The sequence below is a fragment of the Gorilla gorilla genome, chromosome 13 (assembly GCF_029281585.2).
Source record: "Gorilla gorilla gorilla isolate KB3781 chromosome 13, NHGRI_mGorGor1-v2.1_pri, whole genome shotgun sequence".
Taxonomy (NCBI): Eukaryota; Metazoa; Chordata; class Mammalia; order Primates; family Hominidae; genus Gorilla; species Gorilla gorilla.
In genome coordinates this window covers 20753669-20780988 of record NC_073237.2, presented here as the reverse complement: position 1 = coordinate 20780988, position 27320 = coordinate 20753669, and positions in this window count along the sequence as shown.

Below are 27320 nucleotides of genomic sequence, written 5' to 3'. Positions count from 1 at the left end.
TGGATATTTGCATAACTGTGAAGATTTCATTGGAAACGGGAATATCTTCATATAAAATCTAGACAGAAGCATTCTCAGAAACTTCTTTGTGATGGGTGTCCTCAACTAACAGAGTTGAACCTTTCTTTGGATACAGCAGTTTGGAAACACTGTTTTTGTAGAATCTGTAAGTGGATATTTGGATAACTGTGATGATTTCGTTGGAAACGGGAATATATTCATCTAAAATCTAGACAGAAGGGCTGTCAGAAACTACTTTGTGATATCTGCATTCAAGTCACAGAGCTGAACATTCCCTTTCATAGAGTAGGTTTGAAACAGTCTTTCTGTAGTATCTGGAAGTGGACATTTCGAGCGCTTTCAGGCCTATGGTGAAAAAGGAAATATCATCCCATAAAATCTAGACAAAAGCATTCTAAGAAACTTATTTGGGATGAGTTTACTCCACTAACAGACTTGATCATTTCTTTTGATATGGCAGTTTGGAAACACTCTTTTTGTAGAATCTGCAAGTGGATATTTGGATAACTGTAAAGATTTCGTTGGAAACGGTAATATCTTCATATAAAATCTTGACAGAAGCTCTCTCAGAAACCTCTTTGTGATGTTTGTCCTCAACTAACAGAGTTCAACATTTCTTTTGCTACAGCAGTTTGGAAACACTCTTTTTGTAGAATCTTCAAGTGGATATTTGCATAACTGTGAAGATTTCATTGGAAACGGGAATATCTTCATATAAAATCTAGACAGAAGCATTCTCAGAAACTTCTTTGTGATGTGTGTCCTCAACTAACAGAGTTGAACCTTTCTTTGGATACAGCAGTGTGGAAACACTGTTTTTGTAGAATCTATAAGTGGATATTTGGATAACTGTGATGATTTCGTTGGAAACGGGAATATCTTCATCTAAAATCTAGACAGAAGGGCTGTCAGAAACTACTTTGTGATATCTGCATTCAAGTCACAGAGCTGAACATTCCCTTTCATAGAGTAGGTTTGAAACAGTCTTTTTGTAGTATCTGGAAGTGGACTTTTCGAGCGCTTTCAGGCCTATGGTGAAAAAGGAAATATCATCCCATAAAATCTAGACAAAAGCATTCTAAGAAACATATTTGGGATGAGTTTACTCCACTAACAGACTTGATCATTTCTTTTGATATAGCAGTTTGGAAACACTCTTTTTGTAGAATCTGCAAGTGGATATTTGGATAACTGTAAAGATTTCGTTGGAAACGGTAATATCTTCATATAAAATCTTGACAGAAGCATTCTCAGAAACTTCTTTGTGATGTTTGTCCTCAACTAACAGAGTTCAACATTTCTTTTGCTACAGCAGTTTGGAAACACTCTTTTTGTAGAATCTTCAAGTGGATATTTGGATAACTGTGAAGATTTCATAGGAAACGGGAATATCTTCATATAAAACCTTTACAAAAGCATTCTCAGAAACTTCTTTGTGATGAGTGTCCTCAACTTACAGAGTTGAACCTTTCTTTTTATAGAGCAGTTTGGAAACACTCTTTTTGTGGAATCTGTAATTGGATATCTAGATAGTCCTAAGGATTTCGTTGGAAACGGGAATATCTTCATCTAAATTCTAGACAGAAGCACTGTCAGAAACTACTTTGTGATATCTGCATTCAAGTCACAGAGGTGAACATTCCCTTTCATAGAGCAGGTTGGAAACCCTCTTTCTGTAGTGTCTGGAAGTGGACATTTCGAGCGCATTCGGGCCTATGGTGAAAAACGAAATATCTCCCCTTTAAATCTACACAGAAGCGTTCTCAGAAACTTATTTGGGATGTGTGTCCTCAACTAACAGAGTTGAAACTTTCTTTTGATAGAGCAGTTTGGAAACACTCTTTTTGTAGAATCTGCAAGTCGATGTTTGGATAACTGTGAAGATTTCGTTGGAAACGGGAATATCTTCATATAAAATCTAGACAGAAGCATTCTCAGAAACTTCTTTGTGATGAGTGTCCTCAACTAACAGAGTTGAACCTTTCTTTTTCTAGAGCAGTTTGGAAACACTCTTTTTGTAGAATCTGTATGTGGATATCAAGATAGTTCTAACGATTTCATTGGAAACGGGAATATCTTCTTCTGAAATCTAGACAGAAGCACTGTCAGAAACTACTTTGTGATATCTGCATTCAAGCCTCAGAGCTGAACATTCCGTTTCATAGAGCAGGTTTGAAACACTCTTTCTGCAGTATCTGCAAGTGGACATTTCGAGCTCTTTCAGGCCTACGGTGAAAAAGGAAGTATCTTCCCATAAAAACGAGACAGAGGATTTCTCAGAAACTTATTTGGGATGTGTATCCTCAACGAAGAGAGTTGAACCTTTCTTTTGATACAGCAGTTTGGAAACACTCTTTTTGTAGAATCTGCAAGTGGATATTTGGAAAGCTGTGAAGATTTCATAGGAAACGGGAATATCTTCATGTAAAATCTAGACAGAAGCATTCTCAGAAACTTCTTTGTGATGTGTGTCCTTAACTAACAGAGATGAAACTTTCTTTTGATACAGCAGTTTGGAAACACTCTTTTTGTAGAATCTGTAAGTGGATATTGGGACAGCTCTGAGGATTTCGTTGGAAACGGGAATATCTTCATTTAAAATCTAGACAGAAGCATTCTCAGAAACTTCTTTCAGATGTGTGTCCTCAACTAACAGAGTTGAACCTTTCTTTGGATAGAGCAGTTTGGAAACACTCTTTTTGTAGAATCTGCAAGTGGATATTTGTTTAACTGTGATGATTTCGTTGGAAACGGGAATATCTTCATCTAAAATCTAGACAGAAGCATTCTCAGAAACTTCTTTGTGATGTTTGTCCTCAACTAACAGAGTTCAACATTTCTTTTGCTACAGCAGTTTGGAAACACTCTTTTGGTAGAATCTTCAAGTGGATATTTGCATAACTGTGAAGATTTCATTGGAAACGGGAATATCTTCATATAAAATCTAGACAGAAGCATTCTCAGAAACTTCTTTGTGATGTGTGTCCTCAACTAACAGAGTTGAACCTTTCTTTGGATACAGCAGTTTGGAAACACTGTTTTTGTAGAATCTGTAAGTGGATATTTGGATAACTGTGATGATTTCGTTGGAAACGGGAATATCTTCATCTAAAATCTAGACAGAAGGGCTGTCAGAAACTACTTTGTGATATCTGCATTCAAGTCACAGAGCTGAACATTCCCTTTCATAGAGTAGGTTTGAAACAGTCTTTCTGTAGTATCTGGAAGTGGACATTTCGAGCGCTTTCAGGCCTATGGTGAAAAAGGAAATATCATCCCATAAAATCTAGACAAAAGCATTCTAAGAAACTTATTTGGGATGAGTTTACTCCACTAACAGACTTGATCATTTCTTTTGATATGGCAGTTTGGAAACACTCTTTTTGTAGAATCTTCAAGTGGATATTTGGATAACTGTGAAGATTTCATAGGAAACGGGAATATCTTCATATAAAATCTTGACAAAAGCATTCTCAGAAACTTCTTCGTGATGAGTGTCCTCAACTAACAGAGTTGAACCTTTCTTTTGACAGAGCACTTTCGAAACACTCTTTTTGTAGAATCTGTAAGTGGATATCTAGATAGTTCTAACGATTTCATGGGAAACGGGAATATCTTCATCTGAAATCTAGACAGAAGCACTGTCAGAAACTACTTTGTGATATCTATATTCAACTCACGGAGCTGAACATTCCCTTTCATAGAGCAGGTTGGAAACCCTCTTTCTGTAGTGTCTGGAAGTGGACATTTCGAGCGCATTCGGGCCTATGGTGAAAAACGAAATATCTCCCCATTAAATCTACACAGAAGCATTCTCCGAAACTTATTTGGCATGTGTGTCCTCAACTAACAGAGTTGATACTTTCTTTTGATAGAGCAGTTTGGAAACACTCTTTTTGTAGAATCTGCCAGTCGATGTTTGGATAACTGTGAAGATTTCATTGGAAACGGGAAAATCTTCATATAAAATCTAGACAGAAGCATTCTCAGAAACTTCTTTGTGATGAGTGACCTCAACTAACAGAGTTGAACCTTTTTTTTTATAGAGCAGTTTGGAAAAACTCTTTTTGTAGAATCTGTATGTGGATATCAAGATAGTTCTAACGATTTCATTGGAAACGGGAATATCTTCTTCTAAAATCTAGACAGAAGCACTGTCAGAAACTACTTTGTGATATCTGCATTCAAGCCTCAGAGCTGAACATTCCGTTTCATAGAGCAGGTTTGAAAAACTCTTTCTGCAGTATCTGGAAGTGGACATTTCGAGCGCTTTCAGGCCTACGGTGAAAAAGGAAGTATCTTCCCATAAAAACGAGACAGAGGCTTTCTCAGAATCTTATTTGGGATGTGTGTCGTCAACTAAGAGAGCTGAACCTTTCTTTTGATACAGCAGTTTGGAAACACTCTTTTTGTAGAATCTGCAAGAGGATATTTGGAAAGTTGTGAAGATTTCGTAGGAAACGGGAATGTCTTCATGTAAAATCTAGACAGAAGCATTCTCAGAAACTTCTTTGTGATGTGTGTCCTGAACTAACAGAGTTCAACCTTTCTTTTGATACAGCAATTTGGAATCACTCTTTTTGTAGAATCTGTAAGTTTATAATGGGTTTGCTATGAGGATTTCATTGGAAATGGGAATATCTTCATTTAAAATCTAGACAGAAGCATTCTCAGAAACTTCTTTGTGATGTGTGTCCTCAACTAACAGAGTTGAACCTTTCTTTGGATAGAGCAGTTTGGAAACACTCTTTTTGTAGAATATGTAAGTGGATATTTGGATAACTGTGATGATTTCGTTGGAAACGGGAATACCTTCATCTAAAATCTAGACAGAAGCACTGTCTGAAACTACTTTGCGATATCTGCATTCAAGTCACAGAGCTGAACATTTCCATTCATAGAGTAGGTTTGAAACAGTCTTTCTGTAGTATCTGGAAGTGGACATTTCGAGCGATTTCAGGCCTATGGTGAAAAAGGAAATATCATCCCATAAAATCTAGACAGAAGCATTCTCAGAAACTTATTTGGGATGTGTTTCCTCAACTAACAGAGTTGATCCTTTCTTTTGATATAGCAGTTTGGAAACACTCTTTTTGTAGATTCTGCAAGTGGATATTTGGATAACTGTGAAGATTTCGTTGGAAACGGTAATATCTTCGTATAAAACCTAGACAGAAGCATTCTCAGAAACTTCTTTGTGATGTGTGTCCTCAACTAACAGAGCGCAAAATTACTCTTGCTACAGCAGTTTGGAAACACTCTTTTTGTAGAATCTTCAAGTGGATATTTGGATAACTGTGAAGATTTCGTTGGAAACGGGAATATCTTCATATAAAATCTAGACAGAAGCATTCTCAGAAACTTCTTTGTGAGGAGTGTCCTCAACTAACAGAGTTGAACCTTTCTTTTGACAGAGCACTTTGGAAACACTCTTTTTGTAGAATCTGTAAGTGGATATCTAGATAGTTCTAATGATTTCATTGGAAACGGGAATATCTTCATCTGAAATCTAGACAGAAGCACTTTCAGAAACTACTTTGTGATATCTGCATTTAAGTCACAGAGCTGAACATTCCCTTTCATATAGCAGGTTTGAAACCCTCTTTCTGTAGTGTCTGGAAGTGGACATTTCGAGCGCTTTCAGGCCTATGGTAAAAAACGAAATATCTTCCCATAAAATCTAGACAGAAGCATCCTCAGAAACTTATTTGGGATGTGTGTCCTCAACTAACAGAATTATACCTTTCTTTTGATAGAGCAGTTTGGAAACAATCTTTTTGTATAATCTGGAAGTCGATGTTTGGATAACCATGAAGATTTCGTTGGAAACGGGAATATCTTCATATAAAATCTAGACAGAAGCATTCTCAGAAACGTCTTTGTGATGAGTGTCCTCAACTAACAGAGTTGCACCTTTCTTTTGATAGAGCAGTTTGGAAACACTCTTTTTGTGGAATGTGTAATTGGATATCTAGATAGTCCTAACGATTTCGTTGGAAACGGCAATATCTTCGTTTAAAATCTAGACAGAAGCATTCTCAGAAACTTCTTTGTGATGTGTGTCCTCAACTAACAGAGATGAACCTTTCTTTGGATACAGCAGTTTGGAAACACTCTTTTTGTAGAATCTGCAAGTGGATATTTGGAAAGCTGTGAAGATTTCATAGGAAACGGGAATATCTTCATGTAAAATCTAGACAGAAGCATTCTCAGAAACTTCTTTGTGATGTGTGTCCTCCACAAACAGAGTTGAACATTTCTTTTGATACAGCAGTTTGGAAACACTCTTTTTGTAGAATCTGTAAGTGGATATTGGGACAGCTCTGAGGATTTCGTTGGAAATGGGAATATCTTCATTTAAAATCTAGACAGAAGCATTCTCAGAAACTTCTTTGTGATGTGTGTCCTCAACTAACAGAGTTCAACCTTTCTTTGGATAGAGCAGTTTGGAAACACTCTTTTTGTAGAATCTGCAAGTGGATATTTGTTTAACTGTGATGATTTCGTTGGAAACGGGAATATCTCCATCTAAAATCTAGACAGAAGCATTCTCAGAAACTTCTTTGTGATGTTTGTCCTCAACTAACAGAGTTCAACATTTCTTTTGCTACAGCAGTTTGGAAACACTCTTTTTGTAGAATCTTCAAGTGGATATTTGCATAACTGTGAAGATTTCATTGGAAACGGGAATATCTTCATATAAAATCTAGACAGAAGCATTCTCAGAAACTTCTTTGTGATGTGTGTCCTCAACTAACAGAGTTGAACATTTCTTTGGATACAGCAGTGTGGAAACACTGTTTTTGTAGAATCTATAAGTGGATATTTGGATAACTGTGATGATTTCGTTGGAAACGGGAATATCTTCATCTAAAATCTAGACAGAAGGGCTGTCAGAAACTACTTTGTGATATCTGCATTCAAGTCACAGAGCTGAACATTCCCTTTCATAGAGTAGGTTTGAAACAGTCTTTTTGTAGTATCTGGAAGTGGACTTTTCGAGCGCTTTCAGGCCTATGGTGAAAAAGGAAATATCATCCCATAAAATCTAGACAAAAGCATTCTAAGAAACATATTTGGGATGAGTTTACTCCACTAACAGACTTGATCATTTCTTTTGATATGGCAGTTTGGAAACACTCTTTTTGTAGAATCTGCAAGTGGATATTTGGATAACTGTAAAGATTTCGTTGGAAACGGTAATATCTTCATATAAAATCTTGACAGAAGCATTCTCAGAAACTTCTTTGTGATGTTTGTCCTCAACTAACAGAGTTCAACATTTCTTTTGCTACAGCAGTTTGGAAACACTCTTTTTGTAGAATCTTCAAGTGGATATTTGGATAACTGTGAAGATTTCATAGGAAACGGGAATATCTTCATATAAAACCTTTACAAAAGCATTCTCAGAAACTTCTTTGTGATGAGTGTCCTCAACTTACAGAGTTGAACCTTTCTTTTTATAGAGCAGTTTGGAAACACTCTTTTTGTGGAATCTGTAATTGGATATCTAGATAGTCCTAAGGATTTCGTTGGAAACGGGAATATCTTCATCTAAATTCTAGACAGAAGCACTGTCAGAAACTACTTTGTGATATCTGCATTCAAGTCACAGAGGTGAACATTCCCTTTCATAGAGCAGGTTGGAAACCCTCTTTCTGTAGTGTCTGGAAGTGGACATTTCTAGCGCATTCGGGCCTATGGTGAAAAACGAAATATCTCCCCTTTAAATCTACACAGAAGCGTTCTCAGAAACTTATTTGGGATGTGTGTCCTCAACTAACAGAGTTGAAACTTTCTTTTGATAGAGGAGTTTGGAAACACTCTTTTTGTAGAATCTGCAAGTCGATGTTTGGATAACTGTGAAGATTTCGTTGGAAACGGGAATATCTTCATATAAAATCTAGACAGAAGCATTCTCAGAAACTTCTTTGTGATGAGTGTCCTCAACTAACAGAGTTGAACCTTTCTTTTTCTAGAGCAGTTTGGAAACACTCTTTTTGTAGAATCTGTATGTGGATATCAAGATAGTTCTAACGATTTCATTGGAAACGGGAATATCTTCTTCTGAAATCTAGACAGAAGCACTGTCAGAAACTACTTTGTGATATCTGCATTCAAGCCTCAGAGCTGAACATTCCGTTTCATAGAGCAGGTTTGAAACACTCTTTCTGCAGTATCTGCAAGTGGACATTTTGAGCTCTTTCAGGCCTACGGTGAAAAAGGAAGTATCTTCCCATAAAAACGAGACAGAGGATTTCTCAGAAACTTATTTGGGATGTGTATCCTCAACGAAGAGAGTTGAACCTTTCTTTTGATACAGCAGTTTGGAAACACTCTTTTTGTAGAATCTGCAAGTGGATATTTGGAAAGCTGTGAAGATTTCATAGGAAACGGGAATATCTTCATGTAAAATCTAGACAGAAGCATTCTCAGAAACTTCTTTGTGATGTGTGTCCTTAACTAACAGAGATGAAACTTTCTTTTGATACAGCAGTTTGGAAACACTCTTTTTGTAGAATCTGTAAGTGGATATTGGGACAGCTCTGAGGATTTCGTTGGAAACGGGAATATCTTCATTTAAAATCTAGACAGAAGCATTCTCAGAAACTTCTTTCAGATGTGTGTCCTCAATTAACAGAGTTGAACCTTTCTTTGGATAGAGCAGTTTGGAAACACTCTTTTTGTAGAATCTGCAAGTGGATATTTGTTTAACTGTGATGATTTCGTTGGAAACGGGAATATCTTCATCTAAAATCTAGACAGAAGCATTCTCAGAAACTTCTTTGTGATGTTTGTCCTCAACTAACAGAGTTCAACATTTCTTTTGCTACAGCAGTTTGGAAACACTCTTTTTGTAGAATCTTCAAGTGGATATTTGCATAACTGTGAAGATTTCATTGGAAACGGGAATATCTTCATATAAAATCTAGACAGAAGCATTCTCAGAAACTTCTTTGTGATGTGTGTCCTCAACTAACAGAGTTGAACCTTTCTTTGGATACAGCAGTTTGGAAACACTGTTTTTGTAGAATCTGTAAGTGGATATTTGGATAACTGTGATGATTTCGTTGGAAACGGGAATATATTCATCTAAAATCTAGACAGAAGGGCTGTCAGAAACTACTTTGTGATATCTGCATTCAAGTCACAGAGCTGAACATTCCCTTTCATAGAGTAGGTTTGAAACAGTCTTTCTGTAGTATCTGGAAGTGGACATTTCGAGCGCTTTCAGGCCTATGGTGAAAAAGGAAATATCATCCCATAAAATCTAGACAAAAGCATTCTAAGAAACTTATTTGGGATGAGTTTACTCCACTAACAGACTTGATCATTTCTTTTGATATGGCAGTTTGGAAACACTCTTTTTGTAGAATCTGCAAGTGGATATTTGGATAACTGTAAAGATTTCGTTGGAAACGGTAATATCTTCATATAAAATCTTGACAGAAGCTCTCTCAGAAACCTCTTTGTGATGTTTGTCCTCAACTAACAGAGTTCAACATTTCTTTTGCTACAGCAGTTTGGAAACACTCTTTTTGTAGAATCTTCAAGTGGATATTTGGATAACTGTGAAGATTTCGTTGGAAACGGGAATACCTTCATATAAAATCTTGACAAAAGCATTCTCAGAAACTTCTTCGTGATGAGTGTCCTCAACTAACAGAGTTGAACCTTTCTTTTGACAGAGCACTTTCGAAACACTCTTTTTGTAGAATCTGTAAGTGGATATCTAGATAGTTCTAACGATTTCATTGGAAACGGGAATATCTTCATCTGAAATCTAGACAGAAGCACTGTCAGAAACTACTTTGTGATATCTATATTCAACTCACGGAGCTGAACATTCCCTTTCATAGAGCAGGTTGGAAACCCTCTTTCTGTAGTGTCTGGAAGTGGACATTTCGAGCGCATTCGGGCCTATGGTGAAAAACGAAATATCTCCCCATTAAATCTACACAGAAGCATTCTCCGAAACTTATTTGGCATGTGTGTCCTCAACTAACAGAGTTGATACTTTCTTTTGATAGAGCAGTTTGGAAACACTCTTTTTGTAGAATCTGCAAGTCGATGTTTGGATAACTGTGAAGATTTCATTGGAAACGGGAAAATCTTCCTATAAAATCTAGACAGAAGCATTCTCAGAAACTTCTTTGTGATGAGTGTCCTCAACTAACAGAGTTGAACCTTTTTTTTTATAGAGCAGTTTGGAAAAACTCTTTTTGTAGAATCTGTATGTGGATATCAAGATAGTTCTAACGATTTCATTGGAAACGGGAATATCTTCTTCTAAAATCTAGACAGAAGCACTGTCAGAAACTACTTTGTGATATCTGCATTCAAGCCTCAGAGCTGAACATTCCGTTTCATAGAGCAGGTTTGAAAAACTCTTTCTGCAGTATCTGGAAGTGGACATTTCGAGCGCTTTCAGGCCTACGGTGAAATAGGAAGTATCTTCCCATTAAAACGAGACAGAGGCTTTCTCAGAATCTTATTTGGGATGTGTGTCGTCAACTAAGAGAGCTGAACCTTTCTTTTGATACAGCAGTTTGGAAACACTCTTTTTATAGAATCTGCAAGAGGATATTTGGAAAGTTGTGAAGATTTCGTAGGAAACGGGAATGTCTTCATGTAAAATCTAGACAGAAGCATTCTCAGAAAATTCTTTGTGATGTGTGTCCTTAACTAACAGAGATGAAACTTTCTTTTGATACAGCAGTTTGGAAACACTCTTTTTGTAGAATCTGCAAGTGGATATTTGGAAAGCTGTGAAGATTTCATAGGAAACGGGAATATCTTCATGTAAAATCTAGACAGAAGCATTCTCAGAAACTTCTTTGTGATGTGTGTCCTTAACTAACAGAGATGAAACTTTCTTTTGATACAGCAGTTTGGAAACACTCTTTTTGTAGAATCTGTAAGTGGATATTGGGACAGCTCTGAGGATTTCGTTGGAAACGGGAATATCTTCATTTAAAATCTAGACAGAAGCATTCTCAGAAACTTCTTTCAGATGTGTGTCCTCAACTAACAGAGTTGAACCTTTCTTTGGATAGAGCAGTTTGGAAACACTCTTTTTGTAGAATCTGCAAGTGGATATTTGTTTAACTGTGATGATTTCGTTGGAAACGGGAATATCTTCATCTAAAATCTAGACAGAAGCATTCTCAGAAACTTCTTTGTGATGTTTGTCCTCAACTAACAGAGTTCAACATTTCTTTTGCTACAGCAGTTTGGAAACACTCTTTTTGTAGAATCTTCAAGTGGATATTTGCATAACTGTGAAGATTTCATTGGAAACGGGAATATCTTCATATAAAATCTAGACAGAAGCATTCTCAGAAACTTCTTTGTGATGTGTGTCCTCAACTAACAGAGTTGAACCTTTCTTTGGATACAGCAGTTTGGAAACACTGTTTTTGTAGAATCTGTAAGTGGATATTTGGATAACTGTGATGATTTCGTTGGAAACGGGAATATATTCATCTAAAATCTAGACAGAAGGGCTGTCAGAAACTACTTTGTGATATCTGCATTCAAGTCACAGAGCTGAACATTCCCTTTCATAGAGTAGGTTTGAAACAGTCTTTCTGTAGTATCTGGAAGTGGACATTTCGAGCGCTTTCAGGCCTATGGTGAAAAAGGAAATATCATCCCATAAAATCTAGACAAAAGCATTCTAAGAAACTTATTTGGGATGAGTTTACTCCACTAACAGACTTGATCATTTCTTTTGATATGGCAGTTTGGAAACACTCTTTTTGTAGAATCTGCAAGTGGATATTTGGATAACTGTAAAGATTTCATTGGAAACGGTAATATCTTCATATAAAATCTTGACAGAAGCTCTCTCAGAAACCTCTTTGTGATGTTTGTCCTCAACTAACAGAGTTCAACATTTCTTTTGCTACAGCAGTTTGGAAACACTCTTTTTGTAGAATCTTCAAGTGGATATTTGGATAACTGTGAAGATTTCGTTGGAAACGGGAATACCTTCATATAAAATCTTGACAAAAGCATTCTCAGAAACTTCTTCGTGATGAGTGTCCTCAACTAACAGAGTTGAACCTTTCTTTTGACAGAGCACTTTCGAAACACTCTTTTTGTAGAATCTGTAAGTGGATATCTAGATAGTTCTAACGATTTCATTGGAAACGGGAATATCTTCATCTGAAATCTAGACAGAAGCACTGTCAGAAACTACTTTGTGATATCTATATTCAACTCACGGAGCTGAACATTCCCTTTCATAGAGCAGGTTGGAAACCCTCTTTCTGTAGTGTCTGGAAGTGGACATTTCGAGCGCATTCGGGCCTATGGTGAAAAACGAAATATCTCCCCATTAAATCTACACAGAAGCATTCTCCGAAACTTATTTGGCATGTGTGTCCTCAACTAACAGAGTTGATACTTTCTTTTGATAGAGCAGTTTGGAAACACTCTTTTTGTAGAATCTGCAAGTCGATGTTTGGATAACTGTGAAGATTTCATTGGAAACGGGAAAATCTTCCTATAAAATCTAGACAGAAGCATTCTCAGAAACTTCTTTGTGATGAGTGTCCTCAACTAACAGAGTTGAACCTTTTTTTTTATAGAGCAGTTTGGAAAAACTCTTTTTGTAGAATCTGTATGTGGATATCAAGATAGTTCTAACGATTTCATTGGAAACGGGAATATCTTCTTCTAAAATCTAGACAGAAGCACTGTCAGAAACTACTTTGTGATATCTGCATTCAAGCCTCAGAGCTGAACATTCCGTTTCATAGAGCAGGTTTGAAACACTCTTTCTGCAGTATCTGGAAGTGGACATTTCGAGCGCTTTCAGGCCTACGGTGAAAAAGGAAGTATCTTCCCATTAAAACGAGACAGAGGCTTTCTCAGAATCTTATTTGGGATGTGTGTCATCAACTAAGAGAGCTGAACCTTTCTTTTGATACAGCAGTTTGGAAACACTCTTTTTGTAGAATCTGCAAGAGGATATTTGGAAAGTTGTGAAGATTTCGTAGGAAACGGGAATGTCTTCATGTAAAATCTAGACAGAAGCATTCTCAGAAACTTCTTTGTGATGTGTGTCCTGAACTAACAGAGTTCAACCTTTCTTTTGATACAGCAATTTGGAATCACTCTTTTTGTAGAATCTGTAAGTTTAAAATGGGTTTGCTATGAGGATTTCATTGGAAATGGGAATATCTTCATTTAAAATCTAGACAGAAGCATTCTCAGAAACTTCTTTGTGATGTGTGTCCTCAACTAACAGAGTTGAACCTTTCTTTGGATAGAGCAGTTTGGAAACACTCTTTTTGTAGAATATGTAAGTGGATATTTGGATAACTGTGATGATTTCGTTGGAAACGGGAATACCTTCATCTAAAATCTAGACAGAAGCACTGTCTGAAACTACTTTGCGATATCTGCATTCAAGTCACAGAGCTGAACATTTCCATTCATAGAGTAGGTTTGAAACAGTCTTTCTGTAGTATCTGGAAGTGGACATTTCGAGCGATTTCAGGCCTATGGTGAAAAAGGAAATATCATCCCATAAAATCTAGACAGAAGCATTCTCAGAAACTTATTTGGGATGTGTTTCCTCAACTAACAGAGTTGATCCTTTCTTTTGATATAGCAGTTTGGAAACACTCTTTTTGTAGATTCTGCAAGTGGATATTTGGATAACTGTGAAGATTTCGTTGGAAACGGTAATATCTTCGTATAAAACCTAGACAGAAGCATTCTCAGAAACTTCTTTGTGATGTGTGTCCTCAACTAACAGAGCGCAAAATTACTCTTGCTACAGCAGTTTGGAAACACTCTTTTTGTAGAATCTTCAAGTGGATATTTGGATAACTGTGAAGATTTCGTTGGAAACGGGAATATCTTCATATAAAATCTAGACAGAAGCATTCTCAGAAACTTCTTTGTGAGGAGTGTCCTCAACTAACAGAGTTGAACCTTTCTTTTGACAGAGCACTTTGGAAACACTCTTTTTGTAGAATCTGTAAGTGGATATCTAGATAGTTCTAATGATTTCATTGGAAACGGGAATATCTTCATCTGAAATCTAGACAGAAGCACTTTCAGAAACTACTTTGTGATATCTGCATTTAAGTCACAGAGCTGAACATTCCCTTTCATATAGCAGGTTTGAAACCCTCTTTCTGTAGTGTCTGGAAGTGGACATTTCGAGCGCTTTCAGGCCTATGGTAAAAAACGAAATATCTTCCCATAAAATCTAGACAGAAGCATCCTCAGAAACTTATTTGGGATGTGTGTCCTCAACTAACAGAATTATACCTTTCTTTTGATAGAGCAGTTTGGAAACAATCTTTTTGTATAATCTGGAAGTCGATGTTTGGATAACCATGAAGATTTCGTTGGAAACGGGAATATCTTCATATAAAATCTAGACAGAAGCATTCTCAGAAACGTCTTTGTGATGAGTGTCCTCAACTAACAGAGTTGCACCTTTCTTTTGATAGAGCAGTTTGGAAACACTCTTTTTGTGGAATGTGTAATTGGATATCTAGATAGTCCTAACGATTTCGTTGGAAACGGCAATATCTTCGTTTAAAATCTAGACAGAAGCATTCTCAGAAACTTCTTTGTGATGTGTGTCCTCAACTAACAGAGATGAACCTTTCTTTGGATACAGCAGTTTGGAAACACTCTTTTTGTAGAATCTGCAAGTGGATATTTGGAAAGCTGTGAAGATTTCATAGGAAACGGGAATATCTTCATGTAAAATCTAGACAGAAGCATTCTCAGAAACTTCTTTGTGATGTGTGTCCTCCACAAACAGAGTTGAACATTTCTTTTGATACAGCAGTTTGGAAACACTCTTTTTGTAGAATCTGTAAGTGGATATTGGGACAGCTCTGAGGATTTCGTTGGAAATGGGAATATCTTCATTTAAAATCTAGACAGAAGCATTCTCAGAAACTTCTTTGTGATGTGTGTCCTCAACTAACAGAGTTCAACCTTTCTTTGGATAGAGCAGTTTGGAAACACTCTTTTTGTAGAATCTGCAAGTGGATATTTGTTTAACTGTGATGATTTCGTTGGAAACGGGAATATCTCCATCTAAAATCTAGACAGAAGCATTCTCAGAAACTTCTTTGTGATGTTTGTCCTCAACTAACAGAGTTCAACATTTCTTTTGCTACAGCAGTTTGGAAACACTCTTTTTGTAGAATCTTCAAGTGGATATTTGCATAACTGTGAAGATTTCATTGGAAACGGGAATATCTTCATATAAAATCTAGACAGAAGCATTCTCAGAAACTTCTTTGTGATGTGTGTCCTCAACTAACAGAGTTGAACCTTTCTTTGGATACAGCAGTGTGGAAACACTGTTTTTGTAGAATCTATAAGTGGATATTTGGATAACTGTGATGATTTCGTTGGAAACGGGAATATCTTCATCTAAAATCTAGACAGAAGGGCTGTCAGAAACTACTTTGTGATATCTGCATTCAAGTCACAGAGCTGAACATTCCCTTTCATAGAGTAGGTTTGAAACAGTCTTTTTGTAGTATCTGGAAGTGGACTTTTCGAGCGCTTTCAGGCCTATGGTGAAAAAGGAAATATCATCCCATAAAATCTAGACAAAAGCATTCTAAGAAACATATTTGGGATGAGTTTACTCCACTAACAGACTTGATCATTTCTTTTGATATGGCAGTTTGGAAACACTCTTTTTGTAGAATCTGCAAGTGGATATTTGGATAACTGTAAAGATTTCGTTGGAAACGGTAATATCTTCATATAAAATCTTGACAGAAGCATTCTCAGAAACTTCTTTGTGATGTTTGTCCTCAACTAACAGAGTTCAACATTTCTTTTGCTACAGCAGTTTGGAAACACTCTTTTTGTAGAATCTTCAAGTGGATATTTGGATAACTGTGAAGATTTCATAGGAAACGGGAATATCTTCATATAAAACCTTTACAAAAGCATTCTCAGAAACTTCTTTGTGATGAGTGTCCTCAACTTACAGAGTTGAACCTTTCTTTTTATAGAGCAGTTTGGAAACACTCTTTTTGTGGAATCTGTAATTGGATATCTAGATAGTCCTAAGGATTTCGTTGGAAACGGGAATATCTTCATCTAAATTCTAGACAGAAGCACTGTCAGAAACTACTTTGTGATATCTGCATTCAAGTCACAGAGGTGAACATTCCCTTTCATAGAGCAGGTTGGAAACCCTCTTTCTGTAGTGTCTGGAAGTGGACATTTCTAGCGCATTCGGGCCTATGGTGAAAAACGAAATATCTCCCCTTTAAATCTACACAGAAGCGTTCTCAGAAACTTATTTGGGATGTGTGTCCTCAACTAACAGAGTTGAAACTTTCTTTTGATAGAGCAGTTTGGAAACACTCTTTTTGTAGAATCTGCAAGTCGATGTTTGGATAACTGTGAAGATTTCGTTGGAAACGGGAATATCTTCATATAAAATCTAGACAGAAGCATTCTCAGAAACTTCTTTGTGATGAGTGTCCTCAACTAACAGAGTTGAACCTTTCTTTTTCTAGAGCAGTTTGGAAACACTCTTTTTGTAGAATCTGTATGTGGATATCAAGATAGTTCTAACGATTTCATTGGAAACGGGAATATCTTCTTCTGAAATCTAGACAGAAGCACTGTCAGAAACTACTTTGTGATATCTGCATTCAAGCCTCAGAGCTGAACATTCCGTTTCATAGAGCAGGTTTGAAACACTCTTTCTGCAGTATCTGCAAGTGGACATTTTGAGCTCTTTCAGGCCTACGGTGAAAAAGGAAGTATCTTCCCATAAAAACGAGACAGAGGATTTCTCAGAAACTTATTTGGGATGTGTATCCTCAACGAAGAGAGTTGAACCTTTCTTTTGATACAGCAGTTTGGAAACACTCTTTTTGTAGAATCTGCAAGTGGATATTTGGAAAGCTGTGAAGATTTCATAGGAAACGGGAATATCTTCATGTAAAATCTAGACAGAAGCATTCTCAGAAACTTCTTTGTGATGTGTGTCCTTAACTAACAGAGATGAAACTTTCTTTTGATACAGCAGTTTGGAAACACTCTTTTTGTAGAATCTGTAAGTGGATATTGGGACAGCTCTGAGGATTTCGTTGGAAACGGGAATATCTTCATTTAAAATCTAGACAGAAGCATTCTCAGAAACTTCTTTCAGATGTGTGTCCTCAATTAACAGAGTTGAACCTTTCTTTGGATAGAGCAGTTTGGAAACACTCTTTTTGTAGAATCTGCAAGTGGATATTTGTTTAACTGTGATGATTTCGTTGGAAACGGGAATATCTTCATCTAAAATCTAGACAGAAGCATTCTCAGAAACTTCTTTGTGATGTTTGTCCTCAACTAACAGAGTTCAACATTTCTTTTGCTACAGCAGTTTGGAAACACTCTTTTTGTAGAATCTTCAAGTGGATATTTGCATAACTGTGAAGATTTCATTGGAAACGGGAATATCTTCATATAAAATCTAGACAGAAGCATTCTCAGAAACTTCTTTGTGATGTGTGTCCTCAACTAACAGAGTTGAACCTTTCTTTGGATACAGCAGTTTGGAAACACTGTTTTTGTAGAATCTGTAAGTGGATATTTGGATAACTGTGATGATTTCGTTGGAAACGGGAATATATTCATCTAAAATCTAGACAGAAGGGCTGTCAGAAACTACTTTGTGATATCTGCATTCAAGTCACAGAGCTGAACATTCCCTTTCATAGAGTAGGTTTGAAACAGTCTTTCTGTAGTATCTGGAAGTGGACATTTCGAGCGCTTTCAGGCCTATGGTGAAAAAGGAAATATCATCCCATAAAATCTAGACAAAAGCATTCTAAGAAACTTATTTGGGATGAGTTTACTCCACTAACAGACTTGATCATTTCTTTTGATATGGCAGTTTGGAAACACTCTTTTTGTAGAATCTGCAAGTGGATATTTGGATAACTGTAAAGATTTCGTTGGAAACGGTAATATCTTCATATAAAATCTTGACAGAAGCTCTCTCAGAAACCTCTTTGTGATGTTTGTCCTCAACTAACAGAGTTCAACATTTCTTTTGCTACAGCAGTTTGGAAACACTCTTTTTGTAGAATCTTCAAGTGGATATTTGGATAACTGTGAAGATTTCGTTGGAAACGGGAATACCTTCATATAAAATCTTGACAAAAGCATTCTCAGAAACTTCTTCGTGATGAGTGTCCTCAACTAACAGAGTTGAACCTTTCTTTTGACAGAGCACTTTCGAAACACTCTTTTTGTAGAATCTGTAAGTGGATATCTAGATAGTTCTAACGATTTCATTGGAAACGGGAATATCTTCATCTGAAATCTAGACAGAAGCACTGTCAGAAACTACTTTGTGATATCTATATTCAACTCACGGAGCTGAACATTCCCTTTCATAGAGCAGGTTGGAAACCCTCTTTCTGTAGTGTCTGGAAGTGGACATTTCGAGCGCATTCGGGCCTATGGTGAAAAACGAAATATCTCCCCATTAAATCTACACAGAAGCATTCTCCGAAACTTATTTGGCATGTGTGTCCTCAACTAACAGAGTTGATACTTTCTTTTGATAGAGCAGTTTGGAAACACTCTTTTTGTAGAATCTGCAAGTCGATGTTTGGATAACTGTGAAGATTTCATTGGAAACGGGAAAATCTTCCTATAAAATCTAGACAGAAGCATTCTCAGAAACTTCTTTGTGATGAGTGTCCTCAACTAACAGAGTTGAACCTTTTTTTTTATAGAGCAGTTTGGAAAAACTCTTTTTGTAGAATCTGTATGTGGATATCAAGATAGTTCTAACGATTTCATTGGAAACGGGAATATCTTCTTCTAAAATCTAGACAGAAGCACTGTCAGAAACTACTTTGTGATATCTGCATTCAAGCCTCAGAGCTGAACATTCCGTTTCATAGAGCAGGTTTGAAAAACTCTTTCTGCAGTATCTGGAAGTGGACATTTCGAGCGCTTTCAGGCCTACGGTGAAATAGGAAGTATCTTCCCATTAAAACGAGACAGAGGCTTTCTCAGAATCTTATTTGGGATGTGTGTCGTCAACTAAGAGAGCTGAACCTTTCTTTTGATACAGCAGTTTGGAAACACTCTTTTTATAGAATCTGCAAGAGGATATTTGGAAAGTTGTGAAGATTTCGTAGGAAACGGGAATGTCTTCATGTAAAATCTAGACAGAAGCATTCTCAGAAAATTCTTTGTGATGTGTGTCCTTAACTAACAGAGATGAAACTTTCTTTTGATACAGCAGTTTGGAAACACTCTTTTTGTAGAATCTGCAAGTGGATATTTGGAAAGCTGTGAAGATTTCATAGGAAACGGGAATATCTTCATGTAAAATCTAGACAGAAGCATTCTCAGAAACTTCTTTGTGATGTGTGTCCTTAACTAACAGAGATGAAACTTTCTTTTGATACAGCAGTTTGGAAACACTCTTTTTGTAGAATCTGTAAGTGGATATTGGGACAGCTCTGAGGATTTCGTTGGAAACGGGAATATCTTCATTTAAAATCTAGACAGAAGCATTCTCAGAAACTTCTTTCAGATGTGTGTCCTCAACTAACAGAGTTGAACCTTTCTTTGGATAGAGCAGTTTGGAAACACTCTTTTTGTAGAATCTGCAAGTGGATATTTGTTTAACTGTGATGATTTCGTTGGAAACGGGAATATCTTCATCTAAAATCTAGACAGAAGCATTCTCAGAAACTTCTTTGTGATGTTTGTCCTCAACTAACAGAGTTCAACATTTCTTTTGCTACAGCAGTTTGGAAACACTCTTTTTGTAGAATCTTCAAGTGGATATTTGCATAACTGTGAAGATTTCATTGGAAACGGGAATATCTTCATATAAAATCTAGACAGAAGCATTCTCAGAAACTTCTTTGTGATGTGTGTCCTCAACTAACAGAGTTGAACCTTTCTTTGGATACAGCAGTTTGGAAACACTGTTTTTGTAGAATCTGTAAGTGGATATTTGGATAACTGTGATGATTTCGTTGGAAACGGGAATATATTCATCTAAAATCTAGACAGAAGGGCTGTCAGAAACTACTTTGTGATATCTGCATTCAAGTCACAGAGCTGAACATTCCCTTTCATAGAGTAGGTTTGAAACAGTCTTTCTGTAGTATCTGGAAGTGGACATTTCGAGCGCTTTCAGGCCTATGGTGAAAAAGGAAATATCATCCCATAAAATCTAGACAAAAGCATTCTAAGAAACTTATTTGGGATGAGTTTACTCCACTAACAGACTTGATCATTTCTTTTGATATGGCAGTTTGGAAACACTCTTTTTGTAGAATCTGCAAGTGGATATTTGGATAACTGTAAAGATTTCATTGGAAACGGTAATATCTTCATATAAAATCTTGACAGAAGCTCTCTCAGAAACCTCTTTGTGATGTTTGTCCTCAACTAACAGAGTTCAACATTTCTTTTGCTACAGCAGTTTGGAAACACTCTTTTTGTAGAATCTTCAAGTGGATATTTGGATAACTGTGAAGATTTCGTTGGAAACGGGAATACCTTCATATAAAATCTTGACAAAAGCATTCTCAGAAACTTCTTCGTGATGAGTGTCCTCAACTAACAGAGTTGAACCTTTCTTTTGACAGAGCACTTTCGAAACACTCTTTTTGTAGAATCTGTAAGTGGATATCTAGATAGTTCTAACGATTTCATTGGAAACGGGAATATCTTCATCTGAAATCTAGACAGAAGCACTGTCAGAAACTACTTTGTGATATCTATATTCAACTCACGGAGCTGAACATTCCCTTTCATAGAGCAGGTTGGAAACCCTCTTTCTGTAGTGTCTGGAAGTGGACATTTCGAGCGCATTCGGGCCTATGGTGAAAAACGAAATATCTCCCCATTAAATCTACACAGAAGCATTCTCCGAAACTTATTTGGCATGTGTGTCCTCAACTAACAGAGTTGATACTTTCTTTTGATAGAGCAGTTTGGAAACACTCTTTTTGTAGAATCTGCAAGTCGATGTTTGGATAACTGTGAAGATTTCATTGGAAACGGGAAAATCTTCCTATAAAATCTAGACAGAAGCATTCTCAGAAACTTCTTTGTGATGAGTGTCCTCAACTAACAGAGTTGAACCTTTTTTTTTATAGAGCAGTTTGGAAAAACTCTTTTTGTAGAATCTGTATGTGGATATCAAGATAGTTCTAACGATTTCATTGGAAACGGGAATATCTTCTTCTAAAATCTAGACAGAAGCACTGTCAGAAACTACTTTGTGATATCTGCATTCAAGCCTCAGAGCTGAACATTCCGTTTCATAGAGCAGGTTTGAAAAACTCTTTCTGCAGTATCTGGAAGTGGACATTTCGAGCGCTTTCAGGCCTACGGTGAAAAAGGAAGTATCTTCCCATTAAAACGAGACAGAGGCTTTCTCAGAATCTTATTTGGGATGTGTGTCGTCAACTAAGAGAGCTGAACCTTTCTTTTGATACAGCAGTTTGGAAACACTCTTTTTGTAGAATCTGCAAGAGGATATTTGGAAAGTTGTGAAGATTTCGTAGGAAACGGGAATGTCTTCATGTAAAATCTAGACAGAAGCATTCTCAGAAACTTCTTTGTGATGTGTGTCCTGAACTAACAGAGTTCAACCTTTCTTTTGATACAGCAATTTGGAATCACTCTTTTTGTAGAATCTGTAAGTTTAAAATGGGTTTGCTATGAGGATTTCATTGGAAATGGGAATATCTTCATTTAAAATCTAGACAGAAGCATTCTCAGAAACTTCTTTGTGATGTGTGTCCTCAACTAACAGAGTTGAACCTTTCTTTGGATAGAGCAGTTTGGAAACACTCTTTTTGTAGAATATGTAAGTGGATATTTGGATAACTGTGATGATTTCGTTGGAAACGGGAATACCTTCATCTAAAATCTAGACAGAAGCACTGTCTGAAACTACTTTGCGATATCTGCATTCAAGTCACAGAGCTGAACATTTCCATTCATAGAGTAGGTTTGAAACAGTCTTTCTGTAGTATCTGGAAGTGGACATTTCGAGCGATTTCAGGCCTATGGTGAAAAAGGAAATATCATCCCGTAAAATCTAGACAGAAGCATTCTCAGAAACTTATTTGGGATGTGTTTCCTCAACTAACAGAGTTGATCCTTTCTTTTGATATAGCAGTTTGGAAACACTCTTTTTGTAGATTCTGCAAGTGGATATTTGGATAACTGTGAAGATTTCGTTGGAAACGGTAATATCTTCGTATAAAACCTAGACAGAAGCATTCTCAGAAACTTCTTTGTGATGTGTGTCCTCAACTAACAGAGCGCAAAATTACTCTTGCTACAGCAGTTTGGAAACACTCTTTTTGTAGAATCTTCAAGTGGATATTTGGATAACTGTGAAGATTTCATAGGAAACGGGAATATCTTCATATAAAACCTTTACAAAAGCATTCTCAGAAACTTCTTTGTGATGAGTGTCCTCAACTTACAGAGTTGAACCTTTCTTTTTCTAGAGCAGTTTGGAAACACTCTTTTTGTAGAATCTGTATGTGGATATCAAGATAGTTCTAACGATTTCATTGGAAACGGGAATATCTTCTTCTGAAATCTAGACAGAAGCACTGTCAGAAACTACTTTGTGATATCTGCATTCAAGCCTCAGAGCTGAACATTCCGTTTCATAGAGCAGGTTTGAAACACTCTTTCTGCAGTATCTGCAAGTGGACATTTCGAGCTCTTTCAGGCCTACGGTGAAAAAGGAAGTATCTCCCCACAAAAACGAGACAGAGGATTTCTCAGAAACTTATTTGGGATGTGTATCCTCAACTAAGAGAGTTGAACCTTTCTTTTGATACAGCAGTTTGGAAACACTCTTTTTGTAGAATCTGCAAGTGGATATTTGGAAAGCTGTGAAGATTTCATAGGAAACGGGAATATCTTCATGTAAAATCTAGACAGAAGCATTCTCAGAAACTTCTTTGTGATGTGTGTCCTTAACTAACAGAGATGAAACTTTCTTTTGATACAGCAGTTTGGAAACACTCTTTTTGTAGAATCTGTAAGTGGATATTGGGACAGCTCTGAGGATTTCGTTGGAAACGGGAATATCTTCATTTAAAATCTAGACAGAAGCATTCTCAGAAACTTCTTTCTGATGTGTGTCCTCAACTAACAGAGTTGAACCTTTCTTTGGATAGAGCAGTTTGGAAACACTCTTTTTGTGGAATCTGCAAGTGGATATTTGTTTAACTGTGATGATTTCGTTGGAAACGGGAATATCTTAATCTAAAATCTAGACAGAAGCATTCTCAGAAACTTCTTTGTGATGTTTGTCCTCAACTAACAGAGTTCAACATTTCTTTTGCTACAGCAGTTTGGAAACACTCTTTTTGTAGAATCTTCAAGTGGATATTTGCATAACTGTGAAGATTTCATTGGAAACGGGAATATCTTCATATAAAATCTAGACAGAAGCATTCTCAGAAACTTCTTTGTGATGGGTGTCCTCAACTAACAGAGTTGAACCTTTCTTTGGATACAGCAGTTTGGAAACACTGTTTTTGTAGAATCTGTAAGTGGATATTTGGATAACTGTGATGATTTCGTTGGAAACGGGAATATATTCATCTAAAATCTAGACAGAAGGGCTGTCAGAAACTACTTTGTGATATCTGCATTCAAGTCACAGAGCTGAACATTCCCTTTCATAGAGTAGGTTTGAAACAGTCTTTCTGTAGTATCTGGAAGTGGACATTTCGAGCGCTTTCAGGCCTATGGTGAAAAAGGAAATATCATCCCATAAAATCTAGACAAAAGCATTCTAAGAAACTTATTTGGGATGAGTTTACTCCACTAACAGACTTGATCATTTCTTTTGATATGGCAGTTTGGAAACACTCTTTTTGTAGAATCTGCAAGTGGATATTTGGATAACTGTAAAGATTTCGTTGGAAACGGTAATATCTTCATATAAAATCTTGACAGAAGCTCTCTCAGAAACCTCTTTGTGATGTTTGTCCTCAACTAACAGAGTTCAACATTTCTTTTGCTACAGCAGTTTGGAAACACTCTTTTTGTAGAATCTTCAAGTGGATATTTGCATAACTGTGAAGATTTCATTGGAAACGGGAATATCTTCATATAAAATCTAGACAGAAGCATTCTCAGAAACTTCTTTGTGATGTGTGTCCTCAACTAACAGAGTTGAACCTTTCTTTGGATACAGCAGTGTGGAAACACTGTTTTTGTAGAATCTATAAGTGGATATTTGGATAACTGTGATGATTTCGTTGGAAACGGGAATATCTTCATCTAAAATCTAGACAGAAGGGCTGTCAGAAACTACTTTGTGATATCTGCATTCAAGTCACAGAGCTGAACATTCCCTTTCATAGAGTAGGTTTGAAACAGTCTTTTTGTAGTATCTGGAAGTGGACTTTTCGAGCGCTTTCAGGCCTATGGTGAAAAAGGAAATATCATCCCATAAAATCTAGACAAAAGCATTCTAAGAAACATATTTGGGATGAGTTTACTCCACTAACAGACTTGATCATTTCTTTTGATATAGCAGTTTGGAAACACTCTTTTTGTAGAATCTGCAAGTGGATATTTGGATAACTGTAAAGATTTCGTTGGAAACGGTAATATCTTCATATAAAATCTTGACAGAAGCATTCTCAGAAACTTCTTTGTGATGTTTGTCCTCAACTAACAGAGTTCAACATTTCTTTTGCTACAGCAGTTTGGAAACACTCTTTTTGTAGAATCTTCAAGTGGATATTTGGATAACTGTGAAGATTTCATAGGAAACGGGAATATCTTCATATAAAACCTTTACAAAAGCATTCTCAGAAACTTCTTTGTGATGAGTGTCCTCAACTTACAGAGTTGAACCTTTCTTTTTATAGAGCAGTTTGGAAACACTCTTTTTGTGGAATCTGTAATTGGATATCTAGATAGTCCTAAGGATTTCGTTGGAAACGGGAATATCTTCATCTAAATTCTAGACAGAAGCACTGTCAGAAACTACTTTGTGATATCTGCATTCAAGTCACAGAGGTGAACATTCCCTTTCATAGAGCAGGTTGGAAACCCTCTTTCTGTAGTGTCTGGAAGTGGACATTTCGAGCGCATTCGGGCCTATGGTGAAAAACGAAATATCTCCCCTTTAAATCTACACAGAAGCGTTCTCAGAAACTTATTTGGGATGTGTGTCCTCAACTAACAGAGTTGAAACTTTCTTTTGATAGAGCAGTTTGGAAACACTCTTTTTGTAGAATCTGCAAGTCGATGTTTGGATAACTGTGAAGATTTCGTTGGAAACGGGAATATCTTCATATAAAATCTAGACAGAAGCATTCTCAGAAACTTCTTTGTGATGAGTGTCCTCAACTAACAGAGTTGAACCTTTCTTTTTCTAGAGCAGTTTGGAAACACTCTTTTTGTAGAATCTGTATGTGGATATCAAGATAGTTCTAACGATTTCATTGGAAACGGGAATATCTTCTTCTGAAATCTAGACAGAAGCACTGTCAGAAACTACTTTGTGATATCTGCATTCAAGCCTCAGAGCTGAACATTCCGTTTCATAGAGCAGGTTTGAAACACTCTTTCTGCAGTATCTGCAAGTGGACATTTCGAGCTCTTTCAGGCCTACGGTGAAAAAGGAAGTATCTTCCCATAAAAACGAGACAGAGGATTTCTCAGAAACTTATTTGGGATGTGTATCCTCAACGAAGAGAGTTGAACCTTTCTTTTGATACAGCAGTTTGGAAACACTCTTTTTGTAGAATCTGCAAGTGGATATTTGGAAAGCTGTGAAGATTTCATAGGAAACGGGAATATCTTCATGTAAAATCTAGACAGAAGCATTCTCAGAAACTTCTTTGTGATGTGTGTCCTTAACTAACAGAGATGAAACTTTCTTTTGATACAGCAGTTTGGAAACACTCTTTTTGTAGAATCTGTAAGTGGATATTGGGACAGCTCTGAGGATTTCGTTGGAAACGGGAATATCTTCATTTAAAATCTAGACAGAAGCATTCTCAGAAACTTCTTTCAGATGTGTGTCCTCAACTAACAGAGTTGAACCTTTCTTTGGATAGAGCAGTTTGGAAACACTCTTTTTGTAGAATCTGCAAGTGGATATTTGTTTAACTGTGATGATTTCGTTGGAAACGGGAATATCTTCATCTAAAATCTAGACAGAAGCATTCTCAGAAACTTCTTTGTGATGTTTGTCCTCAACTAACAGAGTTCAACATTTCTTTTGCTACAGCAGTTTGGAAACACTCTTTTGGTAGAATCTTCAAGTGGATATTTGCATAACTGTGAAGATTTCATTGGAAACGGGAATATCTTCATATAAAATCTAGACAGAAGCATTCTCAGAAACTTCTTTGTGATGTGTGTCCTCAACTAACAGAGTTGAACCTTTCTTTGGATACAGCAGTTTGGAAACACTGTTTTTGTAGAATCTGTAAGTGGATATTTGGATAACTGTGATGATTTCGTTGGAAACGGGAATATCTTCATCTAAAATCTAGACAGAAGGGCTGTCAGAAACTACTTTGTGATATCTGCATTCAAGTCACAGAGCTGAACATTCCCTTTCATAGAGTAGGTTTGAAACAGTCTTTCTGTAGTATCTGGAAGTGGACATTTCGAGCGCTTTCAGGCCTATGGTGAAAAAGGAAATATCATCCCATAAAATCTAGACAAAAGCATTCTAAGAAACTTATTTGGGATGAGTTTACTCCACTAACAGACTTGATCATTTCTTTTGATATGGCAGTTTGGAAACACTCTTTTTGTAGAATCTTCAAGTGGATATTTGGATAACTGTGAAGATTTCATAGGAAACGGGAATATCTTCATATAAAATCTTGACAAAAGCATTCTCAGAAACTTCTTCGTGATGAGTGTCCTCAACTAACAGAGTTGAACCTTTCTTTTGACAGAGCACTTTCGAAACACTCTTTTTGTAGAATCTGTAAGTGGATATCTAGATAGTTCTAACGATTTCATGGGAAACGGGAATATCTTCATCTGAAATCTAGACAGAAGCACTGTCAGAAACTACTTTGTGATATCTATATTCAACTCACGGAGCTGAACATTCCCTTTCATAGAGCAGGTTGGAAACCCTCTTTCTGTAGTGTCTGGAAGTGGACATTTCGAGCGCATTCGGGCCTATGGTGAAAAACGAAATATCTCCCCATTAAATCTACACAGAAGCATTCTCCGAAACTTATTTGGCATGTGTGTCCTCAACTAACAGAGTTGATACTTTCTTTTGA